We start from the raw sequence: 18897 nt of genomic DNA, 5'->3' as shown, positions 1-18897 counted from the left end.
GTGCTACTGGAAGGATTTTTTTATTTTTTATTTTTTTATTTTGTTTTGACTACGGCAGACCAACACGGCTACCTACCTGTAACCAAAATGTGCATATTTATTTATATTAAATTTCTATACCACACTATACCCTTAGATCTCAGGGAGGTTTCTCATTTGGGTTTCATATTTGGGGTAAGGGTGTGTTAAATGTATATAGCAGTGAAGATAAGATACAAAAATGCATTATGTTAGGGAACTGCTTGCAAAAAGGGGGGGGGGAACCACAAGCAGTTCAGAGAAATTCACACTAAAATGCTGGTGAGTTTCCATGAGGATCAATCAATCAATCACAAAACTGCTATAGAAATGTGGAAAACTCAGCATTAAGATTAGAAAAGAGAAAAACTGCAGGAAACGGAAACGGACAAATTCATCTATTCCCCTTGCTGAGCTACAGAACTGGATTTGTTACAAAACAGTTTTCAGATCCCTGGCCAGGACCTTCGCTGAAGACAAAGCAAGGACTGTTTCATACTTTAGGACAGCTTGCTGCGTTTACACTCTTAAGGCAGTGGGTAGGGGACCTGTGTCCCTCCTGATGATGATGGACTACAACTCCCATCAGCCCCAACCAGCATGGACAATGGCCAAGGATGATTGGAGTTGTAGTCCAACATCTGGAGGGACACAGTTTCCCCACCTAAGAGGAACGCAGAAAGTGTGACGGGAAAACATGAACGTAAGGTCTGCAAAGGTTACAGTTTATTGAAATGCAAACAGTTTATAATGAACTTAAACTAAACAGGTGGGCCAACATTTTTAAAAGGGTAAAGAATAGATTTGATAAAGAGATGATGGGGATGGGACAGGAAGAAAGGACTGTGCATGTGCGGCCTTCCGTACGGAGTGCGCATGCATGGGATGCCGCACATGCGCAGTCTGTACGGGCTGCGCCGCCCCGGGTGCCGGAGAGGGTTCCTCTGCCACTGCCTAGCTCCACCTTTCAGGGGGGCTTCTCAACATCAAGCCCCTGGTGGTGATTGGGCTTTACCCTTTGTTCACCACTGCCACATCAATCCAGCTCACCAGGCATGGGCTGGATCACTCTTGCAGAAATCCTCCATGGGCTGGACCAGCGCAGCGCGATGCCGGAAATCGTGTCTGCGCATGTCCGTGGCACCGGAAATCACTTCTGTGCATGCCCAGACGCCAAAAATCATGCCTTTGCAGAAGCGATTTTCAGCATCTGGGCATGCGCAGAAGCGATTTCCGGTGCTACGGACATGCGCAGACACAATTTCTGGCCTCTAGGCATGCGCAGAAGCAATTTCTGGAGCCACGGAAAGTGAGTCCCTGCGCTGCACTGCACTGGTTTTGCACAGCATGTGGGGACTCGCCGAGTGGGCGGCTTGGTTTGGGGGCTGGTTAAACGGCCTCCGTGTGCCGCTTCCGGCCCATGGGCCTTAGGTTGCCTACCCCTGCTATAGCTGCCATTTGCATCAATAGAAAGCCAAGTTTCTATTGACATGAGCGGGAGATTTCCTTACAATGCAAATGCCAGGTGCCGATGGCCCAATCTGGATTGGGACCATCAGAAGGGACCCCACCATCAGGCCTCACCATGACAGCTGCTTGCTGTATTTTTTAAAAAAGAATAATCCGCACATTTGCTAATTGCACAAACGATGAGAAACTTAAGAACTCCTGGCAAGGTTGCTCCTCCTTCTGGAACAATCCCTAGCATGTAGCTTTCTCGTGAAAAACACCTGTAGCTGTAACTATGCAAAATATGCACCATTCCCAGGTTGTTTTTGTTTTTAAGTGGTGGTGGGATATTTAATGCAGCGATGCAAAAATGAACAAAGGGGGAAGTGGTTCATAGCAGGTGGCAGAGAGTAATTTGCATGCCATGCCTCCGGTGCCCTTCCTGTTCGGCTGTTTGGAGTTCATGGGAACTCTCACTTCACACATATCCTCCCCAGCCTAGGCTGACCATCTGGCCTTCTGAAGTACCCATTATCCCCCAGAGTTATTAATGAACTGGTATGCTCATTAATACTCCCTCCCTCCCTTGCTCTCTGTGACGTGAATGAGAAAGCACTGCTTGGGTGAAGCTATGTTACACCTGGCACCCCAATCCATTGTAGCAGCTTGGCATTTCAATGCCCTGAGAACAACAACAACAACAACACACTTTTGCATCTGAGCATGGGTGCCCTTTAAATGTTCTCCTGGCCATGTCAGATCCACAGCTCCCACATGGGTGGGGAGAACAATTAAAGGGCCCCTGTGCTGTGCCAGCGTTTCAGATTCAGGGCTCCCCTCCCTCTCTCTGGTGCTTTTTCTTTCAACCCCCCCCCTCCATATGCGAGGGTCTCTCTGTTCACTGCACGGGATTCCTGCCTGGTCTATTGCTGTGTGTTCCAATTAGAACAGGTGGCTGGCGCTTTGCTTTGCCATCGGAAACATGGAGGCATTTTAATAAAAATTTACATTACTTACAGTGGCTGCCCTTGGGAAGAGCAGGAGCTGGAAAAGACAACTGTGGAGCATCTGCCCGACGATACTTAATTATCTGCAACCCCCCCCCCCCACCACCAACTAAAATAAAACACTGTCTAATGCAGGGCTCCAGCATCAAGCTCTTCCTGGTTGCTTGAGCGGCATTAATATGTTAGCGGGCATTTAACTAGAGGAGATGTAATCCTATAGTAGTGTAACAAAGCTGCAGAGTTCTACTCCCTTGCTGGCTTTCCAGGAAAGCCCAGGAAGGAAACTGTCAAGGATGTTAGAAATTTTATATTCAAATTGATGTCTTCAGCTGCGGAGGTTTTGCAAAGTGCAGGCAGCAGTTCTTCTGCTATGCAAGCCCCGTTGAAATGAATGTGAGCTGGACAAGAGGTGGGTGGTGCGCATGAAGCCTCCTTAAGACTGGGTCACACTCCACTGAGCCATGTGCCCAAGTGTTGTCTTTGAATGAATGGAAGTGGTTCTCCGGGGTCCATCAGAATAGAGGAAGTTGCCTTCATAAGATGGTGAGTTAAGCCTGTTGGATGAGGTCAATGGCCCATCTAACTCAGCATCCTCTTCTCACTTAGAAGACGTGGGTGGTGCTGTGGTCTAAACCACTGAGCCTCTTGGGCTTACCGATCAGAAGGTCAGCGGTTCGAATCCCTGCAACGGGGTGAGCTTCTGTTCTGTTGCTTTGTCCCAGCTCCTACCAACCTAGCAGTTCGAAAGCACTCCAGTGCAAGTAAATAAATAGGTACCGCTGTGGCGGGAAGGTAAACACCATTTCCGTGTGCTCCTGTTTCCGTCATGGCGTCCTGTTGTGCCAGAAGCGGTTTAGTCATTCTGGCTACATGACCTGGAGAGCTGCCTGTGGACAAACGCCGGCTCCCTCGACCTGAAAGCGAGATGAGCGCCGCAACCCCAGAGTCGCACGTCCTTTACCTGTTCTCACAGTGGCCAACCAGATGCCTGTGGGAAGAGCACTTTCCCCTTCTGCTGTTTCCACAATGGCTATTCAGAAGCATTACTGACTGCGGAGGCAGAGCACAGCCATCATGGCTGGTAGCCATCGATAGCCTGTTCCTCCATGACTTGGTCCATTCCTCCAACATGGTGGCCATCACTAACTCTTGTGGGACTGGGAGCAAGCAAGTTCCATAGCTTACATGCTGCATGAAAATGGACCAATTGGCCCCTCTAGCTCAGTATTATTTAGATGGCTGGGGATTTAAAGCCCTAAACGGCCTCAGTCCTGTATACCCGAAGGAGCGTCTCCACCCCCATCATTCAGCCCAGACACTGAGATCCAGCGCCGAGGGCCTTCTGGTGGTTCCCTCACTGAGAGAAGCAAAGCTACAGGGAACCAGGCAGAGGGCCTTCTCGGTAGTGGCGCCCACCCTGTGGAACGCCCTCCCATCTCATGTCAAAGAGATAAACAACTACCTTACATTTAGAAGCATAGCTGTCAACCTTTCCCTTTTCTTGCGAGGAATCCTATTCGGAATAAGGGAATTTCCCTTTAAAAAGGGGAAAAACTGACAGCTATGTTCAGAAGACATCTGAAGGCAGCCCTGTTCAGGGAAGTTTTTAATCTGTGACATTTTAATGTATCCTAATATCTTTTGGAAGCCGCCCAGAGTGGCTGGGGAAACCCAGCCAGATGGCCGGGGTACAAATAATAAGTTTTTATTTATTTATTTTATTTAGCGTGGGACCTCTTGCATGCAAAGCATCTTTCTTACAACTGAGCAGCATCCATTCCCCATAGGGCCATTGCATTTCGTTTCCAGAATAACCCTGTGAGGTGGGTTGGGACAAGAGAGTGTGACTGGGCACCCGGTGAGCTTCAAGGCTGAGAAAGGGGGCTCAAACCCAGGACTCATCTGTCTAAATCCCCAGACCCACCCACTTCATTGTAAAGCAGCTTTTATTTAGAGGTGATTCAGACAATTGTTTTTGAATGGGTTAAAGGCGACTTCCTGATTTGGCATGCTGGAGCAGCAGCCTTCTGTTTCTTCCCATGTTTGCTCATGTTGTGGCCAGAAAAGCAGGCTGATTTGGGATGTGGAAAGCATTGGCATAAACATCGAAGAAGTTTGCACAAAGCTGGTTCAATCCATCAAAATCAAATGCTGCAGGGAAGGGGATCTACTTGTTCTGATTGATTGGCTCATCTGCCTTCTGCATTCCAAGCTATGACCGACATGCATTTTCTCATATGCACATGGCTTTACAGTCCTGCCCATGCAGCCATCTGTGTTCATCCGACCTCCACATCTTGGCATACAACTTGTATGCACATAGCCCTCTTTGCAAGACCAGAGGCTTTGCATTTTGCAAGGCACCTAGCCACACATTCTCAGGTTCCATGAATGAGTGGAGGTGGGCCAACAGCCATCAGGGCTCTTCCCTACTCATGGTAAAGGTAAAGGGACTCCTTGACCATTAGGTCCAGTCGTGTCCGACTCTGGGGTTGCGGCGCTCATCTCACGTTACTGGCCGAGGGAGCCGGCGTACAGCTTCCAGGTCATGTGGCCAGCATGACTAAGCCGCTTCTGGGCGAACCACAGCAGCACACGGAAACGCCGTTTACCTTCCCGCTGGAGCGGTACCTATTTATCTACTTGCACTTTGACGTGATTTCGAACTGCTAGGTTGGCAGGAGCAGGGACTGAGCAATGGGAGCTCACCCAGTCGCGGGGATTCAAACCGCCGACCTTCTGATTGGCAAGCTCTAGTCTCTGTGGTTTAACCCACAGTGCCACCCGCATCCCCTATTCATGGTAGTGATATGTAAATTCCACTAAGCTCAAAGTGTAAATGGACCAGCAATTATGAGCAGCATGTGTGAAGACTAAAAAGGGGGGAAATAATCCCTCCCCAAGAATTAAAAACTGGCTCACAATTATTTAATATTTTTGACTCATTCATATTATTGTACTGCCACTTGGGAATTGTGTATGTTTGCAGAGGAGGAAGTGCATTGTGTAGGCAACTGCGTGGACACTTGGCTTTGCAGCTGTTTGCAAATGACTGCCTGAAATTCCCCACCCAAACTGTGACCAGAGCCTTGAAGTGGGGAGCAATTTCACCTAATTCTTCTACTGGGGGGATAAACTCTCCTATAGTTTCTTGGTGGGATGGGGCCACTCTCACCGATAGCTGTGGCAGAATAGCTTGTTACCATTCCCCTAAGATGTGGGTTTGGGTTTTTTTTGCTGGGGAAGGGGAGGATGCTTTCTCGGTATTGGCCCCGACTTGGTGGAACAGTCTGGCACAAGAGACCAGGGCCCTGCGGGATTTGGCATCTTTCCGCAGGGCCTGCAAGACGGAGCTGTTCCACCTGGCCTTTGGGTTGGTTTCTGTTTGATAGTTATGCTTCATTCTTTTATTGGTGGGCTATTTGAAAATGAGACTGCAGTTTTAATTTTGAATTTTTAAATTTGTATTTTAATCTGCATTTTAAATTGATTGTTTTTATGTTTCTGCTGTGATTTTAATTAGTGTTAGCCACCCTGAGCCCGGTTTTTGGCTGGGAAGGGCAGGGTATAAATAAAAAATTATTATTATTATATCATTGTAACGGGCAGCAACATCAGCTGTGATGGCAGTCTGAGCAATCTTTTAACATCTCCCACTATGCTCCAGAGATGTTTCCAGGCCACTGTGGGGAGAAAAAGTGGGGAGCCCACCATGAAGAAGGGGCAGAGATAATTCTGCCAAATTCTCTTTATCTTTCAAGGGGGTGAGCAAAAGAAAAATCTCAGCTATTTTCTAACAGAACGAAAGCTTCCTGAGTTGTTGTTGTTGTTGTTGTTGTTGTTGTTGTTGTGTTCTGGCTCAGTTCTACTTCGCTTTCTTCCGCCTTGCACCATGACGGATCTTTTTTGACATTTTTTTGAGGAGGCCAGAATCCTAGGTTGGTTTACTCTTTGTTAGCTAAATCTTTCCTCTTTAAATAGTGAGACTTGGAGGTTTATGCTATTTCTTTCTTTGTTTATCATGTTTAATTTGTTTAATTTATAGGGATGGGGAACAGGGTAAGTGGTGACATGACAGAAATATATATGCCTGTGCCTAGAGCAGGGGCGGCCAATTCCCAAGAGACTGTGATCTACTCACAGACTTAAAAACTGGCAGTGATCTATCTACCCCCTTTTTTGGGTTGAGGTCAAAGTTGTTGAGCTTTTTTTAGAGAGGAGGAAGGCCCATTTTGGGGGGGGTTCGGGTGACAGTTGTTGCATTTTTTCAGGGAGGAGGTAAAATGTTGAGCTGTTTTTTAGGGGAGCCACAGTTGTTCAGCTTCTTTGTGGAGAGCCAATGATCTGCCAGTGATCTACCGCAGACGTCCAGTGATCTACCGGTAGATCACGATCTGCCTTTTGGACATGCCTGGCCTAGAGGAAGTGGATCGAGAAAAGTTTTTCCTCCCTCTCTCAGAACACTAGAACACAAGTCCATCCCATAAAACTGAATGTTGGAATATTGAGGACAGATAAAAGAAATCACTTCCCCATACAATGCATGGTTAACCAGTGGAACTCACTTCCCCCAGGAAGCAGTGACAGTTACCAACATGGACAGTTTTAAAAGAGGTTTGGATAAATTCATGGGGATCAATGGCTACCTCCTTGGTTAGAGGCCGCAAAGCTTCTGAATACCAGTTACTGGAAACTGCAGGAGGGGCGAGTGCCTTTGTGCTTAGGTCCTGCTTGCATGGATCTGACTGTATTACAAGAATTAAATGCCACTAAGGAACAAGGAAGATGTTTTTCTTGCAAGCCCATAGACAGTTCCTTCTGCAATTCAGCAAGCTGTTGGATGACCTCTCTGTGTATGATGGTAAACAGCCTTCGGAACAGCTGACTAACTGTGTCCATGGTGGGAAGCCAAATGGCACTGACATGCTATTGAAAAAATGCATGAAAACAAACATCCATTCTTGCCAGGGGCTGTTCTCAACCTTCCAGAAAGGCTAGACTAACCATGATGTGACACCAGGACTCTGTGAGCAGAGCTGTAATATTCTGGCACTCCTTTCTCTGCTTGTTGTTAATAACAAGCGCCAACGAGCTCCTGTCTGGAGTAGCAACTGTATGGAACAGTGGTCATTAGTTTGCTTCTGGCGGAGAAAAGCAAGAAACTTTCGAGAGACGTTTTGCTGAACACTTCATTATTTTGAAACGCCCCTCAAAATGGCTCGTGGCTGTTTGGCCTGAACAGGAACCTTCAGATTTACCTCCGGTTCTGCTTTAGGCAGAAATCAGGAGCCATTTTAGTTTCGGGTACAAAAATGTGTTAAGGATAAACAGGTATTTTTGTGCATGTCCCCAAAAATCAGCCAGACACCAGACAGCGTGTTTGATTGTATAACAAATACCTCTCTTCTGCTTTCAGTTCTGCATTGACCATGATCAGGCACTAACATAAATTGCCGTTGAGCTTCCTGCAAACTCTTGAGGCCTCACATGTGGAAAGAAGCTTTTAAGACCTGCACTTGGGACTGTGTAAACTGCATTCTGGTTTAACTAGTGCTTATAAGGGCATCACCCGAATTACTAGTTTCCCACTGAAGCATCGTTTGCCTTGCCTTGCTGTATGGGACTCAGATGCATTGCTTGACTCTATACAGGATTGAGTGCATCTCCTAGGTGACTCAGTGTGAGAGAGACTGTCGGGAAACCTGGGTGTTAGCATCATTTGGCTGGGAGAGAGGGGACATAGTATGTTTGCAATCCTCCAGGTGGAGGTGGGGTGGAATGCCCGTGAAAGCAGGTCAGCTGGAGATGAATGGTTGCTATGTGCCCTTTTGGTACCTACTGTCCTACAGCAGGTCTTTGGTTGGGTTCCTTGCTTGGCTGAGCACCTGTGACCCCCGACGTGTGCTTGAGGAAAATAAATGTGGAAGGAGCCACAGCAGGATGGTCTGTCTCAGCAAATGAGAAGAGGGCAGACATGGCTGGAGGAGGGAACTTTGGAGGGCAAGATTTCAGGTGTCTGCCACCTGCGCCCTTCACCCAGCTGCCACCCACCACCAACAAATTCAAACTGACTGATCCTAGAATTGTAAAGTTGGGAGGGACCACGAGGGTCATCTAGTCCAACCCCCTGTAATGCAGCAATCTTTTTTGCCAATGTGGGGCTTGAACCCACGGCCCTGAGATTAAGAGTCTTGTGCTCTACCAAGTGTGCTACGTGCAAACCAAGCAGCTCAAGAAAAATATCTAAGAAGTATTGCATCCCAAAGCCTGGAGCCCCTGAGCTCCTGTTCCTTCTAGCATCTTGGTGTGTGCAGCTGATTTCTTTGTTTTTCTTTGAGTGAGCTGGAATTAAGGTTTTGCCTCCTTTTCCAGGAATGAGATCAAAACTGTGTCTTGCATGCATGAATGACCACTGGGTTATTAATTGAAAAGTGAATGGTTGCTTGCTTCTTCCCTCTGCCTCACTTTATTTTACTTTTTGTGAGTATATCAAGGTTTGGACCCTGAAATGACAATTCTTGCTGGCAGCCGGCAATATTTGCACAGCTGCTGCCCACAGGTCTCCCTTAACTTCTTCGTCCTCCTTCAGTATCCAAGCGTAGGTCAACATCCAGGTCTTGAAGAAAGAGGGAGAGCTTTGCTTTCTTACAGGACCTGACGGGATCAGAGTCGGAAGAATCCTTAAGCTTCTGCTAAAGTTAGGCAGCAGCAAAGTCCATGCCCCGAGTGCACATTCCTGTTTAGGCTTGTATCATTTCTATTTGGATTTCCATTATTTTGCTCTGGGTTAAGTGAGAAACGTGAAGGAAATAATGAAATGAGTCATTCTAGTTTTAAGGTGCGGAGGAAAGGATGATTATGTACAACACTGGATGTTGTTGTTCAGTCGTTCAGTCGTGTCCGATTCTTCGTGACCCCATGGACCAGAGCACGCCAGGCACGCCTATCCTTCACTGCCTCCCGCAGTTTGGCCAAACTCATGTTAGTAGCTTCGAGAACACTGTCCAACCATCTCATCCTCTGTTGTCCCCTTCTCCTTGTGCCCTCCATCCTTCCCAACATCAGGGTCTTTTCTAGGGAGTCTTCTCTTCTCATGAGGTGGCCAAAGTACTGGAGCCTCAACTTCAGGATCTATCCTTCTAGTGAGCACTCAGGGCCGATTTCCTTGAGAATGGATAGGTTTGATCTTCTTGCAGTCCATGGGACTCTCAAGAGTCTCCTCCAGCACCATAATTCAAAAGCATCAATTCTTCGGCGATCAGCCTTCTTGACAACACTGGATACTTGTGCCTGTTTATTTAGCATAAGTTATGTCCTATTTAATTCTTCATTTATTTAATTAGATTTGTTAAACCACCCTTCATCGTGTTGATCCCAGGGTAGATTACAAGGCAAAGGTAAAAACACTGGTGGCGCTGTGGTCTAAACCACTGAGCCTCTTGGGCTTGCTGATCAGAATGGGGTGAGCTCTTGTTACGTTTTCCAGCTTCTGCCAACCTAGCAGTTTGAAAGCATGCCAGTACAAGTAGATAAATAGGCACCACTGCAATGGGAAGGTAAACTCTGTTTTCATGCGCTCTGGTTTCCGTCACGGTGTTCTGTTGCTCCAGAAGCGGTTTAGTCATGCTGGCCACTTGACCAGGAAAGCTGTCTATGGACAAACACCGGCTCCCTCAGCCTGAAAGTGAGATGAGTGCCGCAACCCCATAGTTGCCTTTGATTAAACTAAACTGTCTAGGGGTCCTTTACCTTTACTTTACCTTAGATTACAAGGCACAGAAATGAATATACGAATCCCATCCACCTAACATGGATCTAAGACCAAGAACTGGGTAAGAGCAAAAGATGTATCAACGTTTTGCTAAAATGTGTAACGAAAGTAAAATTCATTTTAAACTCATCTTGATCATACAATGAAAATGAATAAAATTACTGAATTACAAGGACACAGTTATCAACTATCTCAAATGATGCTTTTTTTTTTTTTTACACATTTTGGGCTGTTACTCAGTTCTGTTACAGGTAGATAGCTGTGTTGGTCTGCCATAGTAAAAAAAAAAAATTCCTTCCAGTAGCACCTTAGAGACCAACTAAGTTTGTTCTTGGTATGAGCTTTCGTGTGCATGCACACTTCTTCAGATACACTGAAACAGAAGTCACCAGATCCTTAAATATAGTGAGAGAGTGGGGAGGGGTATTACTCAGGTAGGTATTCCACACCTATCAGCCTATCACCCATTCCCACCACCATTCTGATACTCCCAATTTTGGATCAGACCTCAATAGCATTCGTTAGTCAGAATAATAAAGGAAAAAAAAACAACCCAGATGCTATTCATGCTCCTTGGTGGCCCTTTATATTGTATACTAATTTCTTTACAAAGTAGGTTATCAGCCAAATCACTACAAATCTGGATGTTGTGACCATGTATATTTGTTGACTCTTTAGTTAGAGAAGATGACCTCACTGGAGATGGCAGGTTTTCATGCAACCCTGATGGAATAATATAGGAGAATCTTGTAGAAGAATTAAGCAGAAGAATGAATGTTCTAAAGGCATCAATAATTACCTAGTCGTTGGCAAAATCCCAAGCGTTGGTTTTTTTTTTTACATCCTTGTTTCATTTGTCTAGTTATATATCTATGACAGCCAATTAAAATTACTAAAAAAAGAACCAGTAAGAAAAGTAAGTGTTCTTTGCCTTCCCCATCTCTAAGCAGGAAGGCATAGATTTGCGCTGTCACCTGTATTCAGTCATCTTAACTATGAGGCTGCAGGTGTGTGCTGTAGGTGTGTTTCATTGCCCAAAGATCTCCTGTACACAAGAATGCTATCTGAGCTCCACTAAATCAGAGACCACCCTTTGGAGGTTGCTTTTTTCGGCAGCCACTGCATAAAAACCAGGTTGACACTGGACCACTGCAACCCATTAGGCTCACTCAAGTGGGCAGCTGCTGATGGCCTCCTGCTTGGACCAAGCCAAAGTCAGCTGAGCTTGGAAATTCCATCTTCTGCACTCTATCAGTCTTTGTGTTTAAATGCTATGACATGGAGTGACCCGAAACTTCTTCTCCCCTACACCTGGTATGTCTTCTTTGTGCTTTCTCAAAGAAGCAAGGGAGATGTTTTCCTGGAGTGTTCCCCTAAGGAAGGTGGGGAGGAACTCAGATGAGGACAATCTGGTGAGATCATTCAGAAGGAGTGTCTATGCTTATGAATGGTTGTGGAGTTACTGTAGGGCAGGGATGTGGACACTGTGACTCTCCAGATGTTGCGAGAGACTCCATTTCCCCATGGACCTGATCCTTACTCATGTTGGCTGGGGCTGATGGGAGTTGGAGTCCAGCAACATCTGGAGAGCAACTGACTGCACAAGGTTGTCCAAGCCGTAAGAGACAGGGCATCACACTCTCCTTTTAGTAATGAATAGTAGTGATTGTGAAAGTTACCAGATTGCAGATTTACTGTCCATATGAGCACCTCTTTTGCAAGAAATGGCCTTTGGGGAGAGTAGGAATGATTCCTCCCTTAAGATCTTGAAAAACATTTTTTTTTACCCTTTCCTGTGGACCATCAGGGACACGTGTGTGTGCCCCCAGTCAAATTTCTTTTTGAAGATGAGTTTTAAAGCATCACGCTCAAGGCCAAGCTGAAAACTGTGCATGAGATCAGAAATAATTTTTGCTCCTGCTCAGAGAGACGAGAGAGGTCTCATGATTTGTTGAGTCTTCCATATAACGCATCTTGGTTGAATCACATGAAGCCATTTGCTTGACCAGCCTTTAGTGTGGCTTCTGACTGTGGTCTGGATGGCAGAGACGGATATTGGGGTGTTTGTGAATTGCTTGGTCTTGGGACAAAGTACTGGACTCAATAGCCCCTTGATCTTCCATGTCTTTATTCTCCTTGGATTTTTGTGTTGCGACTGCCTATCGTGCATCACCCTGGAATCTTGTGACGAAGGGTGGTTAATAAATATTTTAAACACTACATGTTGATGTATTTAGAAACACATTTATTTAGATGCACAGATAGAATGCATAGAATCATAGAGATGGAAGGGGCCCTGAGGATCATCTAGTCCAACTCCCTGCAATGCAGGGATATGCAACTGTCCCATATAGGGATTGAATCTGCAACCTTGAGCCCTGCAATTCTCTTCATTGCTTTCCTGGGCAATCTTGAGAAAACTTCACTGGCTTTGGACATCCCTGGAAGGAAAAAAAAACACAAGGATAACCACCCTACAGCATGACCCTGGCACCTTCGCTATATAAATATAGGTGGTGGTGGTTTTTATATTTTGTGCTTCCACAACTTGGTGCCCTGTGCAGAGGAACTGCCTGCACCACCCTAAATCTGGTGCTGGTCAGTATGGATTAGGTCTAAAAGGAAATGCCCAGCCAATGGAGAACAGTGGCAGCAGCATGAAAGTGGTGATCCCAATCAGGGAGTGGGTCCCACTTAGGACATTTTGCCTAGGGGATCCCCCAAAACCTGGAGCTGGCACGGACTGCAGGCTGGCCTTGGGCCTTAACACCACTTTGAAAATAGAGAGCAAAATTAACCCTTGCGCCATTTGTGTGCATTTATTTCTTCATTGATTTAAAAGCATTTACAAAACCATCTAATACCTTTCTTCAAATCTCTACGCGGTGTGCAGCGTGTGTGCAAAAAGCAACAGAAAGACAGCAACAAAACCAACAAAACAGTAGTATAAAAGCATATATTGTTGTTGTTTTTTAAATGAAAACAAGAATGCAAGGAATTCAAACTAATAAAAACGGGGTGATCCTATGGTTCAGGGGAACAATACGCTAGAGAGGAAAGGGCAAGTGGGAAATGCCTGTTTTGGGGTCACTTCCCCAATGATATTCTGTAGGGTGGGGCACCATGATTAAATTTTCCCAGATGATCTAATGCAGAGCTTCCCTTGCTTGTTTGTCCCAATTTCCTCCCTACCTGCAGTTACTCTGCAGCTGAAAGGCAGGCTAAGCTGCAGCTCCTGCAGAAATCATGGACCAAGGTGTGCTTACAACAGTGTACTTAATTATATTTCTGCCTTCTGTCTTAATGTGAGTCCAGTAGGGCAGAGACTCTGGGGATGGGGCGATTGTTTTCCTATTGGCGTCCGGAGGGGGAGGTGGTGAGCACTACCTGCTTGCCACATTAGGCAAAGCAAAGGAATCCCATTGCCATGCCTATGCCCTGGAAAGTGAAGGGTAAGTTTTGGGGAGGTCCGATTCCTGTCCCCTTTCCTTCCTGTTCAGTAACTGGCAATCACTGGGAGGCGGTCAATTTGGTGTTGCATCCTCCTGATGCAGCTTTTGCAAAAAATAGGTGTGACACTCCCCTCAACCCCATGCCCACGAAAACTGAGAAATCTCACCATAGCCCCTAGGACAGTCTATGGGCTACATGGTGCAGTCAAAGTTTTTTTTTTTTTTTAATAGTATATTAGACCTCTGGAAAGTCAATTCATGCTCCCGGCTGTCACTTTGCGAAGGTTTGCAACAGAGGAGGGGAAATAAGGAGGGAGGAGGAGGAGGAGGGAAAGAATTGCAGAGAGGGAGGGGGGTTGTGCTGGCTGCTGTGCGGAGAGCTCAGCCAGGCAGAGTTCTCCCAGTGTCGTATTGTTGTTCTGTTCTCCGCCGAGTCCTCTTTTGTTCCGCGTGTGCTGAATTCCCACGTGCACGCTCCCATCTTCCCTTTTGCTTTCCACGGCATCGGCGAAGGTCTCCGGCAGCAAGTTGAACGGTGGGTGCCACATGGGCACATATGGCCGAGGCGATTTATCATGTAACGAGATTAAGGCTTCGCGCACCGTGGCCGGAGAACGCAGGAACACGCTGCTCCCGCTCCCTTTATCGCCGGCCAATTTGCAAAGTACATTGCATTAGTTTGGTGGAGGTGCTCCCTTGCGCCGCCGCCGCCGTTGTTGTTGTTGTCACTGCTAAATGCCAAACCAGGAACCCTAAATGCTTCAGCTCCATTTAGATGCGGTGCCTGATAGTGTCACTCCTGGGATCTGCCCCCCTTTGGAAAGCTTCGTCGTTTAGCACGGACGGGAAAGCTGCAGAGTGTGAGTTTTGCTCTCTCTCTTATTTACCTGTGGTGGGTAGCAATGCAAACGGGGGGGGGGGAGAGAATGAAATATCCTAGCTTAGCCTTAAAAGACAGAGCACGCTGCTTTTTATTACACGGTCGCAGTTATTGCACGGCGTCTACCTTGCTGCGTGGCAAAGGTTCACCCCCCCCAACCCCCTCCACTCTTGCTGCTGCCTGGAGTCATGTTAAATTACAGTGCAATACCTGGCGGCCACCCGCAGTAAATGGGATTCATTTGCGACCGGCGCACTTGCCATTCCACCCCCCCCCCCCAAGTGCCAATCGAATGGGGAGGCATGGGAAACAATAGGACGAAAGGTAACGTTGCTAGAGGCAGATGGAAATGGGGATTGCGGCAGAGACGTTTTCATGGGGTGGCTGTTTCTGTGGGCAGCAGCTCACTTTTTCCCAAGGAAGAGAGACAGATGGGCTTAGCGAGGTGACGCTCCTGTCAATCACTGACTGCCTGGAGGTGGCAGTTTTGATCCGAGATGCCCCTTGAGTTGTGACAGAGTTCTTGCTAGAGATTGTGTGTGTGTGTGTGTGTGTGTGTGTGTGTGTGTGTGATTGTAAGGAAGCAGCACTGAAGCATTGCCGGCTGCTCGCTTTCCTATTTCTCAAAAGCACCTGTATATTGCACTGTGAGGCCCTTCAGAAAACAACATCCCTGCCTGTCTTGTCTCCTGACAAGCTGAGCACTCTTGCGCGTCCCCGCCCCTTTTTCTTTTGCCCTCTTTCTTTTAAAACTTGTGATCGTTTTGTAAACGCCAGGCTTTGATCTTGCTGGAAACCAGAATGCCTTTGGATTTGGGAGTATTTTTTTAAGCTGTGCTTTTGAAAGAGGACTGTAAGAAGAACTCCAGGGTGACGAGGTCTTTATTTGTGGCCGGTTTTCTAGACTCTGTAAAACTCCTAAGTAAGGGTGCATGGCAACCTTTTAAGCACTGAAAGGTGTAAGCTGGTCACATGCTAGTTTGAAGGGTTTTGAATGGCAACAGCTGCACCTGGCACTTATAAGAGCAGATTCCAAGTGTGCAAGGAACTTCATGTGATTTTTTTTTTTTTGTAGAGCAGCACAGGTAAGCAGCAAGCAAAACTGCATCTGGGGGAAAAAAAAACTGTTTCCAAACCAATCCGCCTTGCTGAACAGTTAGTAGTAAAGTCTCACTTAAAGTGATTTTTACAGACAAATACAGAAAATTAAGTCTTGTTTCCCCACCATTTTTACAGGTTTACCAGTTAAGCAAGAAATAAAACTCTGGGAATTAGCTTGTATAAAAAGTTCTTTTCATAGTATATATGAATAGCGATCGTTTTTGCTTTGGGAACAATGCATTTCTCTGCATGTGTGCCCAGGAGGAGAGTTCTCTGAACGTGTCCAGAGGAGGGCAACCAAAATGGTCCAAGGCCTGGAAACGATGCCTTATGAGGAGCGGCTTAGGGAGCTGGGTATGTTTAGCCTGGAGAAGAGAAGGTTAAGGGGTGATATGATAGCCATGTTCAAATATATAAAAGGATGTCATATAGAAGAGGGAGAAAGGTTGTTTTCTGCTGCTCCAGAGAAGCGGACACGGGGCAATGGATTCAAACTACAAGAAAGAAGATTCCACCTAAACATTAGGAAGAACTTCCTGACAGTGAGAGCTGTTCGACAGTGGAATTTACTGCCAAGGAGTGTGGTGGAGTCTCCTTCTTTGGAGGTCTTTAAGCAGAGGCTTGACAGCCATCTGTCAGGAATGCTTTGATGGTGTTTCCTGCTTGGCAGGGGGTTGGACTGGATGGCCCTTGTGGTCTCTTCCAACTCTATGATTCTATGATTCTTACTAGATGAGGGATAGGGAACTTGTGACTTTCCAGATATTGCTAGACTCCCAAGTCCCAATATCCTGTCCATTTGCCATGCTGACAGGAATTGGGAGTTCACCAACATTAGGTGGGTCATAGGTTCCCCACCCATGCTTTAAATAGAAATATCAGCTCAAAATATTGCAAAACCAATACTGTAGCGGATGCTTAAATTTCCAGCTATAAAGTGAGTTGATCTGGAACCTAGCTGAGTAGGAGAGCTTGTGCAGGTTTGACCTTTGGCATCTTTAGTTAGAAAGGATCTAAGGTAGCAAAGCTGGAAAACAGTCATTGCCAGTCACAATGGATCATACCAAGCTAGAGAGATAAATGATGCCCTGTTACCATTAAGTGTGCTTACCTATTAGGGAAGAGGGAGAAATTCAACTAAGTTTTCATGCAAAAGCAAACTTACATACTTTGCTCTTTCCACAACAATGTGAGAACCTAAAGGACAGCTATCCTTAGAAATCCACATTAGCTTCTCCAAGTTTTGCAGTGCAGCCAAATAATGTATATAAAACTTTATATACTAGGGTAAAGTGTGCCTACAGATGCACATATTTGCATATATTAATGAAAATAACTTCCAAAAGGACATTATATCAGGGGAGATTGCTTTGAAAAGTGTGCGTATTAGGGAATATTGCATGCAAAAATGCTTATATTAGGAAATAGGTAAAGGACCCCTGACCATTAGGTCCAGTCGTGTCCGACTCTGGGGTTGTGGTGCTTTTCTCACATTACTGGCCGAGGGAGCCGGCGTTCAGCTTCCGGGTCATGTGGCCAGCATGACTAAGCCGCTTCTGGTGAACCAGAGCAGCACACGGAAATGCCGTTTACCTTCCCCCCAGAGTGGTCCCTATTTATCTACTTGCACTTTGACGTGCTTTCAAACTGCTAGGTGGGCAGGAGCAGGGACCGAGCAACGGGAGCTTATCCTGTTGCTGGGATTTGAACTGCCAACCTTCTGATAAGCAAGCCCTAGGCTCTGTGGTTTAACCCACAGCGCCACCCGCGTCCCATATATATTAGGAAATAATCATGCAAAAATACTGATCAATTTCCATGAGGACTTAAAAGCGATGTGGTAATGTGGAGAACCAAGCTTAAGATTGGAAAAATCAGAAACGGAGAGGAAGTTCTCAAGCGAAATGGGTTATTGGTTTGTTTTGCTTTTGCTATTTTATTATTATGTATTCTGTGAATTCATTTTGTTTTTCTATGTTGTGAACTGCCCTGTGATCTTTGGATGAAGAGTGGTATAATAATGATGATGATGATGATGATGATGATGCAACCCATTACCCATAGTGGCTCAGAAAGTTTGGCAAGTTTTTCACAAGCAAACTAAACAGAAGGAAGAAACCATCAGCAGCAGAAGATTCTTTTGTGGCTGCTGGAACAATAACAGAATTGTAGTGTTGGAAGAGACCACCAGGGTCATCTATAGTCCAATCCCCTGCAATGCAGGAATATTTCACCCATTGTTGGGCTCAAACCCACAACCCTGAGATGAAGAGACTCATGCTCTATTGACTGAGCTATGCCAGCTCTTGTGTATTACCACCGTAGTGTTGGACTTGTGAAGCCTCCTCAAGCTGTAGTGTGGGTAGCCAACTGTGGAAAGCAGGCAGCTTGGGCTTCAGGCATGGGATCCAAATATAAGCCTATCTGATCCCTGAGAAATGGCATAGTCTGCCGTTGGTTGACCCATACAATTAAGATCATAGTGTTTCACAAGAGAGACTGTGCTGTTTGGGGTTGAAGGGAATTGTAGCCCTTGCAGAAGGTTGGTCAAAGGTAAGTAGTGAAAGATGTAGCCCAGGTAAACACCCTAATCTGGTAAGAACTCTTTAGTAGGTAATGTATGGTACAGATGGGGCTATTCTGGCCCCATCTGTACCATACATTTAAAGTGGTGCCATACAATTGTAGAATTGCAGAGTTGGAAGGGACCCCCAAGGGTCATGTAGTCCAACCCCCTGCAATGCAGGAATCTCAGCTAAAGCATCCACAACAGATGGCCATCCAACCTCTGCTGAAAAACCTCCAACGAAGGAGAGCCCACAACCTCCTGAGGGATACTGTTCCACTGTCAGACAGCTCTCACTGTCAGAAAGTTTTTCCATATGTTTAGTTGGAATCTCCTCTCCTTTCAAGTCCTACCCTCCAGAGCAGGAGAAATCAAGCTTGTTCCTTCTTCCATGTGACAGCCCATGAGATATTTGAAGATGGCTATCATATCTCCTCTCAGGCTCCTCTTTTCCAGGCTAAACATACACAGCTCCTTCAACCGTTCCTCAGACTAAGGCTTTGTTTCCAGACCCTTGTCCTCTTGGTCGCCCTCCTCTGCACACATTCCAGCTTGTCAACATCCTTCTTAAATTGTGGTGCCCCAAACTGGACACAGTCTTTCCAGGTGTGGTCTGACCAAGGCAGAATAGAGTGGTACTAGAGTGTCATACC

The 18897-nt window shown here is 46.2% G+C and overlaps 1 protein-coding gene across 2 annotated transcripts in view; it reads left to right on the top strand.

Moving 5' to 3' along the window:
* ARHGAP24 (Rho GTPase activating protein 24) overlaps positions 1 to 18897 on the top strand; it is a 314093-nt gene that overhangs the window by 2281 nt on the left and 292915 nt on the right. Inside the window, exon 1 of one of the 2 annotated variants that reach the window (XM_033160676.1) lies at positions 14238 to 14557. The exons of the other annotated variant lie outside the window; for it this stretch is intronic. The gene's annotated coding sequence lies outside the window, so the exon portion shown is untranslated. Of the gene's footprint in view, positions 1 to 14237; positions 14558 to 18897 lie in introns of those variants that run through there. 2 annotated transcript variants of the gene reach the window in all.

The sequence above is a fragment of the Lacerta agilis genome, chromosome 9, assembly GCF_009819535.1.
Source record: "Lacerta agilis isolate rLacAgi1 chromosome 9, rLacAgi1.pri, whole genome shotgun sequence".
Classification (NCBI taxonomy): domain Eukaryota; kingdom Metazoa; phylum Chordata; class Lepidosauria; order Squamata; family Lacertidae; genus Lacerta; species Lacerta agilis.
This window is presented reverse-complemented; position numbering and strand designations above follow the sequence as displayed.